The 9,764-nt window shown below is 38.0% G+C and overlaps 1 protein-coding gene across 5 annotated transcripts in view; it reads left to right on the top strand.

The window, feature by feature from the left end:
• Positions 1-6,433: 6,433 nt before the first annotated feature.
• Positions 6,434-9,764, top strand: part of LOC100682968 (zinc finger protein 420) — a 52,309-nt gene continuing 48,978 nt past the window's right edge. For 2 of the 5 annotated variants that reach the window (XM_038529051.1, XM_038529050.1), the window contains exons 1-2: positions 6,435-6,995; positions 8,556-8,607. The gene's annotated coding sequence lies outside the window, so the exon portion shown is untranslated. Of the gene's footprint in view, positions 7,071-8,555; positions 8,608-9,764 lie in introns of all 5 variants that reach the window. The other 3 variants (XM_038529049.1, XM_038529047.1, XM_038529048.1) reach the window with 3 other exon arrangements.

The following is a 9,764-nucleotide window of genomic DNA, read 5'->3' as shown; positions in this document are numbered from 1 at the left end:
CTTTCCCAGGTAGGTCAGAGAGACGTGATGTGAAAAGGACTAAACCTACTGTTGTTGACTTTAAAGATGGAGGGAGCAGGCCATGAGCTAAGGCATGTGGCAGCTTCTAGGCTGGTAACAGTTCTCACCTTATAGCCAACAAAAAAAATGAAGATTCAGATCTTCAGATATAAGTAACTAAATTCTTCCAATAACCCAAATAAGCAGGAAACAGCTTCTCCCCTAAAGCCTCCAGAAAATAACACAGCCCTGCTGATATTTGATTTTAGTGTGGTGAGACTCATACAGGACTTCTGGCCTACAAAACTGTAAGATAATAAATTTGCATTTTTCAAGTCACTAAATTGTGGGAATTGGTTACAGCAGCAAGGGAAGACTAATATAATGGTCATTTAATTTCCACCACAGGCTCCACCTCTACTGTTGAAAATACCATTTATAACATGATACTGAAACAACTTGATATCTCTACAGAAAAAAAAAAAAAAAAACAAAACCTCACCCCCCATCTGACACCATGAACAAAAATTACTTCAAGATTAGCCCTAAAAAACAATTATAAAGTTTTCAGAAAAAACATAGGTAACTATTTAAATATTTTTAAAATGTGACAGTAGACAAATTTCTTAAGTCACAGAGAGTAATAACTATCAAAGAAAAACGTTGATAAATTAAACTTTGTAATAAAGCCTTTTGCTCATCAAAAGACACTATTAAAAAATAACTAGGAAATCCCAAGAGTACAAAAAATATTCATAAAGCATTTGTCTTACAGAGGCCTGGTATCTAGGATATATTAGAACTTATATAACTCAACAATGAAAATGTGATCAGTTAAAAATGGACAGAAAATACGAGCAGAGGAAATGTTCAAATAGTTATTAAGTACATAAAAAAAGTGGTCAGCCTCAACAGTCATTAGGGAAAGGCCAATTAAAACACCACGAGACACTACAGAACACCAATGAAATACATATCCAGAATGATAGCACTAAATGTTGGTGAAAATATAGGGCAACTAGAACTCTCATACATTATTGTTGGGAGTGTAAACTGGTACAACTATTTTGGATAAAGTTCTAGCAGAAACTTTAAAGCTGAACTTACACCTACACACTATATCCAAACAATTATACTCCTAGGTGTTTATTCAAAAGAAATGAAAAAATAGAGGCACCTGGGTGGCTCAGTCAGTTAAGCATCTTCCTTCAGCTTGGGTCATGATCTCGGGGTCTTGGGATCAGCCCTGTGTCAGGCTTCCTGCTCAGCAGGGAATCTGCTTCTTCCTCTGCCCACACCCCTGCCAGTTGTGCTCATGCTCTTGCTCTCAAATAAATAAAATCTTTCCAAAAAATGAAAAAATACATTCATAAAAAGAATGTTTATAACAGCATTATAATAGCAAAACACCTGGAAACATCCCAGGAATCTATCAATAGGAGAATGGATAAAGAAACTGTGATATAGTCAATGAAATCCAACTCTGTAATAAGAACTATTTAGATACACACACAGATCACAACATGGATAAATTTTAACAATGCTATACTGGGGAACTGACTGGTAGGAGCACGAGGGAACTCTTTGATAGGATTTTGGTTTGCACAAGTGTATGAATTTGTCAATGTTCTTCAAATGATAAATTTAAGAAAAGGGTGGTTCACTGCATACACATTTTACCTAAAAATCTGCAACGAAATATTGAACTTTAATTAGTAATATGCATGCTAAAGTGTTTAAGAGTAAAATATACTGATGTCTGTAACTTAATTTGAAACACATAAAAAAATTGACCAATTCATGGATAAATACACGGCTAGATGGATAGCTAACTATAGGATAAAGCAAATACAGCAAAGTATTCATTGTAGTGTCTAGGTGGTGAATACTTAGATGTTTACTATATAATTCTTTGTTTTATATGTTTGGAAATTTTTGTAAGAAAATGTTGGTGAATACATATACAATAAATAACTGCCAATCCATAATTTTGTATACAATGAAAATATCTTCTAAGAATTAGGGGATCTCTGAAAATGTTTACCTACTCACTTGACCCAGAAAACCCCACAAAATCATGCAAATCAAGAATTCAAATCTTCATGTTCATATTAAGAACACTTGTGAAACTGCTAAAGCTATTGTATGCATATCTGAAAAAGCCACCAAGTCTCTGAAGAATATCACTTTACAGAAGCAACTTGTGCCATTCTGTCATGACAATGGTGGAGTTGGTAAGTGTGCCTAGGCCAAACAGTGTGGTTGGACACAGGGTTGGTGAATTGTTGGTTGGTACATGCTTAAAAATGCAGAGAATAATGATGGACTTAAGGATTTAAATGTAGCTTCTCTGGTCATTAAGCACTTAGATGCAGTGCAGAAATTATAGAACTCGTGGTCAGATTAATCCATACATGAACTCCCTGCCACACTGAGATGATCCTTACTGAAAGAGAAGAGATTGTTCCTAAATCAAAAGGAGAGGTTGTACAGAAGAAAAAATATCCCAGAAGAAAGGGAAGAAACAAAAACTTATGGCCTGGGAATAAATTCAATATAAAATGAATGGAAATAAAAGTATACACACATGCACATGTGTGCATGGACGTATGTGCACATATACACATGTAACTAAAACATACCACAATGATGGCATTTAAGTTGGTAGAAGCAATGACTGGTATAAAGTATTCCAACATCATTACACTGTTGGGCAGGAAAAATGGTAAGTTTAGATTATGATAACTTAAGTATGTCCTACTAAATTAAAGTTTTAGCAGAAGCACCAGAATAATGCAAATATAATATATATCTTCCAAAAGAGGAGGAAATAAAAGAAGGGAGAGGGGAACAATCTAAAGGAACAAAGGAGGGAATCCCTGGGTGGCTCAGTGGTTTAGTGCCTGCCTTTGGCCCAGGGCGTGATCCTGGAGTCCCGGGATTGAGTCCCACATCGGGCTCCCTGCATGGAGCCTGCTTCTCCCTCTGCCTGTGTCTCTGCCACTCTCTCTCTCTCTCTCTCTCTGTGTCTCTCATGAATAAATAAATAAAATATTAAAAAATAATAATAATAAAATAAAGGAACAAAGGAGGGAAATGAAAACATCAAAGTTACATAATTATACAGAAAGGCTGAATATGAGGGAACAAAAAAAATTAGTCAAAATACTAAGAAAGGTGATGTAGATATATTAATATTGGATAAATTAGACTTTAAATAAAAGCATTGTTATAAAAAGATCAAGAACAGGGGTGCCTGGGTGGCTTAGTCAAGTATCTGCCTTCTTATAACCTTAAGAATTTATGTTAGAAGTATAAAAAATTAGTTACCTAAGTATCCAACTTAAAATGTGAGAAAAAAATGGCAGAATAAATTGAAAGAAAGTAAAGAAAAAATAAAGAATACAAAATAAAGGAAAAAGATTAATAAGGCCCCAGATAGGTTTTAGTGTTATCATGTACCAAAAATTATAACACTATGTTAAAAGCATGTATATAGTGCAGATAATAAAAATGACCAACAACAAAAAAATGACCAACAAAATTGAAGAACCCCCTAACAGTTCTATCTATCTATCTATCTATCTATCTATCTATCTATCTATCTATCTATCATATACATATATAAATATATGATAACCTAGTTTATGACTGTCAGTAAGAGGGGAAAGGGTAGCCTTTTCATAATGCAAGACAACTGGTATACAAACACACACACAATTGTACCCCTCCTTTGTCTTACAGAAAGAGATTGATTCCAAGAGATTTTTGAGCAAAAAAAATGTGTAAGGCAAAACTATAAAGCTTTAAGACAGAAAACTAAAATTATGACCTTGGTATAGAGAAGAACTTTTCAAAAGATTTTAGGAGTATGCGCAAAAAAAAAAAAAAAAAAAAAAGAGTATGTGCACACCCTGCTGCACCTGAGTCAGGGAGGGGCAGAGGGAGAGAATCCTCAAGCAGACTCCCCATGGAGACAGGTCTCAATCCCCCAACCCATGAAATCATGACCTGAGCTGAAACCAATAGTGGGTTACCCAACCAACAAAGGCACCCAGGTGCTCCTAGAGAAGAATTTCTTAAACAAAATGCAAACAATTACAAGCCATATAGAATAATTAAATAAACCTGACATTAAAAGAGTACTTCTACTTATTAAAAGATTACTAAATAATGAAAAAACAAACTATAAACTAGAAGGCATGTTCAATCATAAACACCTAAACAATTTTAAAAATAAATTTCTAAAACTAATAATAAAAGATAACCCAAGAAAAAATGAACACAAGACTTTATTTTTAAGATTTTATTTATTTATTAGAGAGAGATCACGAGCAAGGGGGAAGGGCAGAGGGAGAAGCAGACTGAGCAGGGAGCCCTCCTCAGGACTCAATCCCAGGACTTTGGGATCATGACCTGAGCAGAAGGCAGACACTTAACTAACTGAGCCACTCAGGCCCCTGAGCACAAGACTTTAATAGGCATTTCACAGAAGAGGAATGGCCAGTAAACATATGTTTAAAAAGAAAAAAAAAAAAAAAAAAAAAGCTCAACCTCAATCAGGGAAATGGAAAATAAAACCAGAAATAGGTGCTATTTTCATATCCATCTACCAGATTATCCTAAACCCAAAATTCTGACAATTTCAAATGTTAGTAAAGAATATAAACTGGAAAATCTCCTGTGGAAAATACTGCACATTTCCTAGTAAAGTTGAAGGCATATGCATGTTCCAAATACCCTACGTTCAGTAATACAATATTCCTAAAATATATCCTAGAGCAGTGGCTGGTAAATTCTAGCCCACGGCCTAAATCCTGCTGCCTGTCTTTGTCAATAAAGTTTTATTGGAAGACATCTACACTCATTCTTTTACCTACTGTCCAGGGGTGCTTTCCTGCTACAATAGTAGAATTGAGTAGCTGTGACAGAGACGGTATGGTCTACAAAGCTTAAAATATTTCTTGTATTTCCTTTTACAGAAAGTTTTCCAACCTCTGCCCTACAGCAATGTCTGCATATCCATTAGTGAACATGTACAAGAACGTTTATAACAGCACTGCATTATCAAACTTTGAAACAACTTATATTTCTATTGAGAATGGGTTAAAAACTTGTAAAATACAATAGGACACCATACAACAGTGAAAGTGAATTATAGCTATAGCTAAATCTCAGGATCTTATATTGACAAAAAAAAAAAAAAGGCAAGTCACAGAATATAAAATATTTATATAAAACTCAAAAATATGCATAGCTAAACAACATATTTTGGTTCAAACTGTAGCTGACACTATAAAGAAAAGTGACAGAATTTTAACACAAAACCCCAGATAATTATTGTATTTGAGAGGAAAGGTTTAAAAGGAATAAGAATGGGGATAAATGTCTAGGTATCTTCAAAGTTAACAATAATGTTCTCTTTCTTAGAATAGGTAGTAGGTATACAGGTTTTTGTTACATTGTGAATGACTATTATACTTTACATACATTTCATAAACTTTTGTAACTACTCTATTTAATAGAAACCATTAAAAAAACTATCATTGAAAGCTACAAATTAAAAGAGGGAATGAAAGCTGAATTATTTTGGTAAGTCATACTGAAGTGGACTCCATTTTCCCAACTGGACTGGAATTTTTTTCTTTTTTTAATAACCTCAGTATGGGTTTTTTTGTTTTGTTTTGCTCTTTTAGATTTTGTACTGGAAGTTCAAGTTTGTGATTATTAAAAAAATAAAAAAAAAAGGCCATGAGACAATTCAGGCTTACCAACAAAGCATACACAGCTTTATTTTCTCTCCCTGAGCCAAGGTAAAATCTTATGTATAAAGTTATGTAATTATTTTTTTTAATCGATGGCCTCTCAACCTTACCCAATAACGTCCCCATAATAGCACAAGAGAATGAGTACCCACCTCGCAGGCAGTTAAGAGGAAAAAAAGCAGTTAAGCTAGGACTGGCTTTGAAATCATGTTTCTTGAAAACAACACTGTTGATTTTGCCTTCTTCCCCATAACACGTAATTTGATCCAATAGAAAAATCGTGTTTAAATTATTTGCCAGATAAACTGATAACCTTTATTTCCCCAGATCAAATCAGTGTTCAAGAAAGAAATAACCTGACCGTCAGTCACACACATGCTCTTTTGGGAGTCAAATTCCTACAGACACCAAGAAATAAAGGCATGAGAAAAAGCACATTTGCATAACACGAATCATCACCAGTCATGCAACCACTCTCAATCATGAACACAAAACAAACCACGACAGCAGAGGTCCCTTCTTCCATCACACAGTCCCACACAGTTATGCCATTCCCACGCAACTTCAAGTATGAACCGCCTCACACCCGACGGCGTGTAGAATCACACACAGGGAGAAATACAGCCACACACCCAGTCGCCGAGGGTCTCTCAGTTCGCCCGACAACATCTCGCGTTGTCTCACACACACCGAAGGGCCTGGCAAGGCACAGGGAGGGTCTCTGCGAGACTGAGGGTCCGGCTGGTCCCCACCTCAGCTCCAGCTCCGCCGCTGCACTTGCCCGCCGAGGGTCCCACCTGCTCCGGATTCGGTAAGACTCTGGAACCACCCAACCCTGGCAGTCTCAGGCCCAACTGCCCGAGCAGATCGCGCCGGACGCCTGCGCACGAGGGCAGGCGGGCACTCCCAGAAACCCCCGCAGCGCCACCGCTGCGCGAGCGGGTTTTAGCTGCGGAGTCCGGGAACCTGGAGGAGGGTTTAGTGAACTGGGATTCCTAGCGTCCGGACGGTCAACCACAGCCCTCCCGGCGTTGGACTACATTTCCCAGAGCCACCGCGTCCCCAAGTGCGGCTTCATTTCCGTTTGTTCGCGCGATTTGGGGACCTCGCGAGGGGAGGGCAGCGCTTGTGGAGGAGCTTGGCCCGGCTCCGGCTGGGCGGGCGAACCTGAAATCGGGGCTTGGACCCCGGGCTCCAGATCCTGGATCCTGAACTGCACCTTCTGTCGAGGTGAGGATGTCCGGAATGCCGGCGGAAGCGTCGCTGGAAAGCAGCGTGTGTGGCGGTCTCCTGCCGTTTCGTGTGGTGAGACAGCCTGCCTGGTCTTGGTGTGGGCGAATGAACGTGTGCGAGGGTGGTTTTGTGAATAAGCGTTTGTGTGAGAGAGAGTTGTGACTCTGAGGGTGTAGTAATACCGCTGTGACATTGTGTGTGTGACCGCGTGCTTAACTAACTGGGAATGTGCTTGTGTGACAGTGTGATTGTGCGAACGTCGTATGTGACTGGGGGTTTGCTTGTGACTGTGAGCCGTGCGACTCTGCTGTTGTGACAGGGTGTTTGGATGTTTTTGGATCACTTTGAGGTTGTGTATGCGACTGTGTATTGTGTGTATTCCTGGGGTTTGTCCGTGACTTTGAGGAGTTATGAGAGTGTTTTTGTGACACGGTGTTTGTGACCACTTGTTTTTTTGACCTGGTAGTTGGTTATATTTTTCTGTCCGATTGGATGGCAGTGTGAATGCCATATGTGTGACTGTTGGGACTGTGACCGTGTTGCTTTCATGACTGTGAAGAGAGTGCTGCCTTGTAGGTGTGTTTTTGGCCGTGTGTACCCCGACAGGGTGCTTGGATGTGCTTGAGTGATTGTGTGTATGCACTGCTTATGATTGGATTTTGTTTAAGGTGAAAGGTGGTCTGAGGATGTAATATTAATTTGGAGATTGTGACTCTGTCAGTGTGACCATGGAAATGTGTGTGACTTTGTTTAGTCATTTGTATATTTTTATAGCCTGTGATCTTAAGAGAATTTAATGAAGTACAGAGATAAAATTGGATTTTTGTATTTTGGAGGTTCATTCTGGTCTGAGTCTGCCTGTTTATCATGAGTCTCACGTGGTTTTGTCCTCACAAAACTTGACTTCTTTCTCTTCTGAATCTCAGTGACCCTCTGTCATCCCCCTTCATACATGGCCTATATTGCTTCATTTCTTTATCCATTCTTTGTTCGCATTGCAGATGTAGGTTTCCTTTTGGCTTCCAGGTGTTTTCTCACCTTACAGCCTTAAGGATGTTGAATGCAGAAAGGTGACAGGAAGGAAAGAAGTCAGAAATTTGAGCCCCTGAATGAAGACTATAAGTTATTTCTAAGCCACAGACCTGTGTCTGACAAGATTAGAGCTGATAGCACCTTCAAAATGGGCCATTTGGAAATGTAATGGGGTTCCAGGAGTGAGAATACTTCTAGAGAATGTGCCAGAGGAGCCAGTCACACACTTTAGAACCTGGAAGTACTTCACTGCAGGGCTTTGTCTCCAGTAGACAAGTTTGAATCCAGAAGTAAGTTCTAGTCTGAGACAGCTGTGATCTTGGACCATCTTTCTAAAACAAAGTGCAGAACTGTTCTACTCTCCTGACTTTCTTTCATTGTAGATGAAAAGTAGATTGGGGAATTGGGTGAGTAAGAGTATGTGTCCTTTTTTTTTTTTTTTTTTAAGAGTATGTGTTCTAATTTAGAGTATGTTCCAAGAAAGGTCTACTATCTCATGATTCCATTTTCTTTTCCTGAGAGTAGAGCCCAGAGGAGGAAAAAAATGGCTGTTATACATTCAAAAGCAAGGTCCAAGGTGAGTACATGTTTCCTCTTTATTTCCCTAAATGCCTTTATTTTTTTCAGGACATAGAAATCTTTGCTTTCTCTCCGAAATTTCCTAGTTAAGCTTTCTCAAATGATAGAAGTGGCAAGGCAATTTTCTGTAGATTGAGAGCAAACCTATCTACAGTTAGTTGTGATAGATATTTCCCAATAGTGGGTAAATTGAGGAAGAATGGATGTGAGACTCATAAATTTATAAAGGAGATAATGTATTATTTCGGACACAGCAGCATTTTTTAAAAAAACTTTTTGTTTGATGATATTATTATTATCCCCCCCCCCCTTTTTTTAAGAGAGAGGGATGGGGAGGGAGGAGAAGAGGGAGAGAGAGAATCTTAAGCAGGCTCCACGCCTAGCGCCAAGCTGGAGGCAGGGTTCGCTCTCCCAACCTGAGCCAAAGTCAAGAGTCTGACACTTAACCAACTAAGCCACTCCAGGTGCCCTTGTTGGTAATTTTCAAACATATACAAAAGTATGATGAATTATCATAGGCCCAGCTCAAAAGTTATCACTTGCCAATCTTATTTATTCTGCCTTTGGTTTGAAATCCTTTCTAATTTGCTTTTGATTTCTTCTTGGACTTATGGGTTATTTAGAAAATCTTATTTTCAGGTATTATGAGGATCTCCCAGAGATCTTTTTGTTACTGATTTCTAATTTCATTTCAGTGTGTTCAGAGAATATACTTTATATAATGTGAATCATGTGAATCCTTTAAAATTTATTAAGAATAGTTTTGTGACCCAGAATGTGTGCACTTGAAAAGACTATATTCTGCTGTTGGGCAAAGAGTTCCATAAATGTCAGCTAGGTAACTCAGGTTGATAGTGTTGTTTAAATCCTCTGTATCTTTACTGATTTTGTCTGTTTTTATTTCTTTCTCGTAATTTCTATTAGTTTCTCCTTCATGTATTTTGAAGCTCTGCACTGGGTGTTATGCTATATGTTGGCAAATTGAATTCCAATAAAAATAAAAAATTAAAAAAAATATTTTGAAGATCTGTTAGATTCACAAAAGTTTTCCATAATACATCCTGTTGGTGAATTGATCTCTTTATCATTATGAAATGGTCTTCTTTATCCCTGGTAGTGGTGTTTGCTCTGAGCATCTACTTTGATATTTAATGT

Source organism: Canis lupus, chromosome 1, assembly GCF_011100685.1.
Source record: "Canis lupus familiaris isolate Mischka breed German Shepherd chromosome 1, alternate assembly UU_Cfam_GSD_1.0, whole genome shotgun sequence".
NCBI lineage: Eukaryota > Metazoa > Chordata > Mammalia > Carnivora > Canidae > Canis > Canis lupus.
This window is presented reverse-complemented; position numbering and strand designations above follow the sequence as displayed.